General features: G+C 43.1%; 2 protein-coding genes across 2 annotated transcripts in view; both read left to right on the top strand.

Annotated features, from left to right (window-relative positions):
* Positions 1 to 75, top strand: part of LOC115169385 (PR domain zinc finger protein 4-like) — a 1,418-nt gene extending 1,343 nt beyond the window's left edge. Inside the window, exon 2 of the mRNA XM_029724953.1 lies at positions 1 to 75. This exon is cut by the window's left edge and continues 920 nt beyond it. The gene's annotated coding sequence lies outside the window, so the exon portion shown is untranslated.
* The window catches only part of zbtb46 (zinc finger and BTB domain containing 46), a 105,517-nt gene that overhangs the window by 91,633 nt on the left and 7,143 nt on the right, over positions 1 to 6,741 (top strand). The gene's annotated exons all lie outside the window — the stretch shown is intronic.

The raw sequence follows: 6,741 nt of genomic DNA, 5'->3' as shown, positions 1-6,741 counted from the left end.
CATTTTATACAGCCTGTGCAAAATGTGTAAGTATTTGTACATTTATAAGATTAAAGACTGATATTTTATAAAAGGTTTGGTTTTTACATATTGGCCTATATTTTTGAGGAGCCTTTAGGCATCTTTTTAAAAAGCATAATTAATATGCAAAGTTAACAGTGAAAATGTACTGTAACTGCTCAACTGAGTTCCAGCTTTGTTTTAATATATATATAAATATGTATGTCCATGTTTGTCTGTCTGTTTGTCATTCTGTCACTTGTTTATGGAGTTGAAATAGGGGTGCTCATTTCATTGATGATATTGTGCTGTTGTTGGAAATAGGATCAGGTCTAGAATCAGCTTACAGTACCTTTCTTAAATCCTCATTGTAAACATTAGGGGGTGAAACACAAAACTGACTTTATTGGAGTGTCTATGGGGAACTTTGTTCTTCTACTTGTGCTTGTGGTGTTTGTTCTATCCCCCAGCCCCCTGTCTCCCTCTGTGTCGCCAGTCAGGGCTCAACCTAGGCCCTCTTCTCCATATTAGGCAGGGAGATCTGTATCTCCAGTTCTTCACTTCTCACTAAAACTGTTCATAAACTGACTATGAGCCGCCACAAATCAGCACCACCTGCAGGTAATCCTATTTCCGACACATTCACTGTCAGTGTTCATACTGCACACTCTGATCAGAGGTTGGCTTGTCTAGTCTGAAACAACGGCCCTTAGGGGGTAATGTTCACCCAAATCGTCTTCCACTAAAGTACACCTAAATGGATTTGAGGATAGAGGTACCACTCTATGTTTTGGCACAATGACTCGTTTCCTCTCCTTCATCTGCTCTGGTGTGAACTCACTGGACTGGTGAAGCAGGTTTCTGTGAAGGCGTTTTCATTTTCCTACATTTAGCCTGTGTTGGCCTGTGTTGTTTTCAGATCTGTGCTGATGCAGGAGCACCAAGCAACTTAAGACAATAGAGACACTCTGTTGGGATGTTGAGGTGGGGTTAGAGTCATTCCAAATCCCCTTCTCTCTTTGCGCTGCGCCCAAACCTCCTTAGCCCTCTATAAGCCCAGCTGAAGGAGAATAGTAATTGGCTCTTCTCAGCTCCAGCCCTTATTGACCTAAGACTCTTCAGATAAAGAGGAAGTGGGCGGAGGAGGGGCATGACCTCTCTGACCTGAAAAGAATGGAGAGAGAGAGACTATATGGGAAATGGAGACAGAAGAGTAGAGGTTGGATGGTGTGGTCAGAGAGGGGCAGACTGTCCATTGTAACACAGCTTGTGGTTGATGTACAGGGAGTAATGTTTGTGAATGACAGGGTGGGACTGAAAACTAGGCCAAACCTATCACTTACTGTATCTTAAATGGAATTCCTTACAGACGGTTTGTCTTCCTCCTGCTTCCTATGATTTGAAAACAAGAGCCATGAGTTTTGAATGTATAATTTGGTTGTTGGATTGATGCTATTTGAGTAACTGAATTTTAGAACCACAAAGCTCTCTCTCTCTCTCGCTCTTTCTCTCTCTCTCTCTCACTCTTTCTCTCTGTCTCGCTCTTTCTCTCTCTCTCTCTCTCTCTCTGTCTCTTCTCTCTCTCTCTCTGTCTCTCTCTCTGTCTCTCTCTCCCTCCCTCCCTCTCTCTGTCTGTCTCTCTCTCTCTCTCTCTCTCTCTCTGTCTCTCTCTCTCTCTCTCTTTCTCTCTCTCGCTCTCTGTCTCTTTCTCTCTGTCTCTCTCTCTCTCTCTGTCTCTCTCTCTCTCACACTCTCTCTCTCTGTCTCTCACTGTCTCTCTAGCTCTCTCTCTCTGTTGGTCCTGTTTGAGTGGTTTGACTAAAATGCTGTCTCGCAATAAATGTTCATCTCTGAGAGCGAGGACTCCTAAAACCCAGCTAACAACAAACGTTCCCACAACATTAGGGAACATTCCTTTAAGAGTCTCATTAGGACATCAACGTCACTCAAAACATACCCAGAATATGGTTACCATGTTCTCTGAATTTAAGGTATTAATGTTCTAGACACGTTTCATGGGAACGTTGCAAGAACATTCATTTGTCCAGTTTTCTGAGGGTTAGGAGAACATTTCATCAATGTCACACCAAACATACACAGAATATGATTACCATGTTCTCCGAATATAAGATATTTATGTTCTAGACACGTTTCATGGGAACGTTCTGTCGGGGTCCCCTGGAGGTTTTAGTCTAGTTCCCAGGTTATTTCAGGGATGTCCCTAAAGATGTGTTTCTTTACACCCCACCCCTTGTTTCTGTCGCAGAGCCTGTCAAGGCCCTGATTGGTGAACCACTGTTCCATTCACAGCTCTTTGTCTGTTGGCAAGGTTAGGGACACACGCAGTGCTTTTAAAGATCAGAATACCGTGAACCTAAAGGTTGTGAGTTTAGATCCCAGGTGGAGACATGTTGAATAGTAATTACTTTATAAATTAAAATGCACAATGTAATCATGTACACTACCGTTTAAAAGTTTGGGGTCACTTAGAAATGTCCTTATTTTTTAACGAAAAGCAATTTTTTTGCCCATTAAAATAACATGAAATTGATCAGAAATACAGTGTAGACATTGTTAATGTTGTGAATGACTACTGTAGCTGGAAATGGCTGATTATTTATGGAATATCTACATAGGCGTACAGAGGCTCATTATCAGCAACCATCACTCCTGTGTTCCAATGGCACGTTTTGTTAGCTAATTCTTGTTTATCATTTTAAAAGGCTAATTGATCATTAGAAAACTCTTTTGCAATTATGTTAGCACAGCTGACAACTGTTGTTCTGATAAAGAAGCAATAAAACTGACCTTTTTTAAACTAGTTGAGTATCTCGAGCATGTGTGGGTTCGATTACAGGCTCAAAATGTCCAGAAACAAAGAACTTTCTTCTGAAACTCTTCAGTTTTTTTATTTTAACTAGGCAAGTCAGTTAAGAACAAATTCTTATTTTCAATGACGGCCTAGGAACAGTGGGTTAACTGCCTTGTTCAGGGGCAGAACGACAGATTTTTACCTTGTCAGCTCGGGGATTCAATCTTGCAACCTTTCGGTTACTAGTCCAATGCTCTAACCACTAGGCTACCTGCCGCCCCAGGTCTATTCTTGTTCTGAGAAATGAAGGCTATTCCATGCGAGAAATTGCCAAGGACTGAAGATCTCGTACAGCGCTGTGTACTACTCCCTTCACAGAACAGCGTAATCTGTCTCTAACCAGAATAGAAAGAGGAGTGGGAGGCCCCGGTGCACAACTGAGCAAGAGGACAAGTACATTAGAGTTTCTAGTTTGAGAAACAGACGCCTCACAAGTCCTCAACTGGCAGCTTCATTAAATAGTACCCGCAAAACACCAGTCTCAACGTCAACAGTGAAGAGGCGACTCCAGGATGCAATTTCAGGACAATGACAGAATGTCCTGTGTTTTAAACCTGTGTATTGCAAAGTTTTAATGAAACGGGTCTAGAACATTCATATCTTATATTCTGAGAACATGGCAACCATGTTCTGTGTATGTTTGGTGTAAAATGTATGGAATATTCTCCTAATCCTCAGGAAACTGGACACATGAATGTTCTTTCAACGTCCCATGAAACATATCTAGATCATTAATATTGGATATTCTGAGAACACGGTAACCATGTTCTGGGTAGGTTAGTTTTGTTTGACATTAAGGGAATGCTCACCTAACTCTTAACGCCAAAACATGCTAAATAGGGTCTCGATAGGTTTTTGCTAACATACATAAAATGTTCCCCTAACTAACATAAAACTAGACACTCAAACATCAGGGGAACAATACGGGTAACATTACAAAAAAGTTCTCTCTTCCTAGAATTGTTAGCTGGGAATAGCCCTCTTTCCACTTCCTCATTCTGATCATTCTGGGGGAAAAAGTGAATTTTTCTGGCTGTTTGACGTGACTGTAGTACAGTAGCATGTAGTGTCCTAATTTCATGGAAGGGCATCAACCAATTAGCCAATCAACCAACCACTCATTCAATCAAATTTGGATTCACACTGGACCTTTTACAAATGCATCTGACCAAAAAAGCAAGCCTTGTGTCAACCCCAAAAGAGCAATGACAATATAAAGCTGTGTTTGTCAGTCCTGGTCAATGTCTGCCTGTACCCATACTGTGAATATTACTCAAAGGGAAGAGCAGAGGCCCCATTCATGGAACTTTAGGGTCATCAACCATTATGATTCTGGTCAAGAGCAGTGCACTCTATGGTGTCATTTGAGATATGCCCTGTATGTCATTTTGGTGTTTTCCACACAAACAGATATGAGAATGGAGCATGTGGAACTTGCCGTCTTGTTTAAGAAACTCATCCCTGAGCTGGCTTAGAAAAAAACTCTGTCAAATGTCAACCACTAAAAACACTGGGTCTGTTTTTACCGGGAGAATGACTCTGGCCTATGGTCAAAACAGGGAAGCAGGCTAGGCTCGTCTCATGTGAATCCAGACTGATTACGAACCAGATGGTATTAGCCCTTTTTATAATGAGAAAATGAGGCTGATTTCAGTTGCACTGTTGTTATTTTGTTTTGTAAAGACAGGGTATTTTAGACTGTATTTTTTAAATCTTTTCATTCCCAAATATCATATATCAATATGTATTTTTCTGAAGTTTGATGCCATTTCCTGGTAGTTTGTATTCTGTCATCAATAAACTGTGAAGGAATACACGTTTGGACGTTGGGTCTGATAATGTTTTCGTTGTGTTTGAGTCCTGTAGTTGTGTAGAAATATACTGTACACACAAACTGTATAAAATCATGCGTTTAACACACATACATTTTCCTTTCCTAAATTGTCTTACCAGGTAAGTAATATGTGTCTGCATACTGTGTGAGTATGTAAAAGGCATACTTTTGGTTGTAGATATAGACTATGCTCCATAGACTTTGAGTTACGGCCATGTTTTCCAACCAAGTTATGCCTAACAGTTGAAGGTCGGATGAGGCGGTCATGTTTTCCATTCTGACTCCCTGAGCCTTCCTAATGTCAGGTAACACCCCCACTGGGTTGTAGATAAAATGTGTCCACTATGTTCTTGTCTTACTTGGGGTTTGCTCCTTACCCAATCTATTAACCCACTGGGTTGTAGATAAAATGTGTCCACTACGTTCTTATCTTACTTGGGGTTTGCTCCTCACCCAATCTATTAACCCACTGGGCACACACTGCTTGAACCAACATTGTTTCCAGGTCATTTCAGAGAAATCACGTGGAACCACTGTGGAATAGACATTGAATTGACGTCTGTCCCCAGTGGGACGCTTTTTGCCCTAACACATTTAGTCAATGTCCGGGTAAGACGCCTGTGTGCACACAGACATAAACACAATATATCTGCTGGAGCATCTACTTAGCTTTTAGACGTTGAATTAATGGGATTAGCGGAGGCTGTAGAATAGGGCTCTCCAACCCTGTTTCTGGAGAGCTATGCCGTCCTGTAGGTTTCGCTCCAACCCTGTTTCTGGAGAGCTATGCCGTCCTGTAGGTTTCGCTCCAACCCTGTTTCTGGAGAGCTATGCCGTCCTGTAGGTTTCGCTCCAACCCTGTTTCTGGAGAGCTATGCCGTCCTGTAGGTTTCGCTCCAACCCTGTTTCTGGAGAGATATGCCGTCCTGTAGGTTTCGCTCCAACCCTGTTTCTGGAGCGCTATGCCGTCCTGTAGGTTTCGCTCCAACCCTGTTTCTGGAGAGCTATGCCGTCCTGTAGGTTTCGCTCCAACCCTGTTTCTGGAGAGCTATGCCGTCCTGTAGGTTTCGCTCCAACCCTGTTTCTGGAGAGCTATGCCGTCCTGTAGGTTTCGCTCCAACCCTGTTTCTGGAGCGCTATGCTGTCCTGTAGGTTTCGCTCCAACCCTGTTTCTGGAGAGCTATGCCGTCCTGTAGGTTTCGCTCCAACCCTGAGCCTTCCTAATGTCAGGTAACACCCCCACTGGGTTGTAGATAAAATGTGTCCACTATGTTCTTGTCTTACTTGGGGTTTGCTCCTTACCCAATCTATTAACCCACTGGGTTGTAGATAAAATGTGTCCACTACGTTCTTATCTTACTTGGGGTTTGCTCCTCACCCAATCTATTAACCCACTGGGCACACACTGCTTGAACCAACATTGTTTCCAGGTCATTTCAGAGACATCACGTGGAACCACTGTGGAATAGACATTGAATTGACGTCTGTCCCCAGTGGGACGCTTTTTGCCCTAACACATTTAGTCAATGTCCGGGTAAGACGCCTGTGTGCACACAGACATAAACACAATATATCTGCTGGAGCATCTACTTAGCTTTTAGACTTTGAATTAATGGGATTAGCGGAGGCTGTAGAATAGGGCTCTCCAACCCTGTTTCTGGAGAGCTATGCCGTCCTGTAGGTTTCGCTCCAACCCTGTTTCTGGAGAGCTATGCCGTCCTGTAGGTTTCGCTCCAACCCTGTTTCTGGAGAGCTATGCCGTCCTGTAGGTTTCGATCCAACCCTGTTTCTGGAGCGCTATGCCGTCCTGTAGGTTTCGCTCCAACCCTGTTTCTGGAGAGCTATGCCGTCCTGTAGGTTTCGCTCCAACCCTGTTTCTGGAGAGCTATGCCGTCCTGTAGGTTTCGCTCCAACCCTGTTTCTGGAGAGATATGCCGTCCTGTAGGTTTCGCTCCAACCCTGTTTCTGGAGAGATATGCCGTCCTGTAGGTTTCGCTCCAACCCTGTTTCTGGAGAGCTATGCCGTCCTGTAGGT

This window comes from Salmo trutta, chromosome 31 (genome assembly GCF_901001165.1).
Source record: "Salmo trutta chromosome 31, fSalTru1.1, whole genome shotgun sequence".
NCBI classification, from domain to species: domain Eukaryota; kingdom Metazoa; phylum Chordata; class Actinopteri; order Salmoniformes; family Salmonidae; genus Salmo; species Salmo trutta.
Note: the sequence above shows the minus strand (reverse complement) of the source record. Positions and strands in the feature narration are given on the sequence as shown.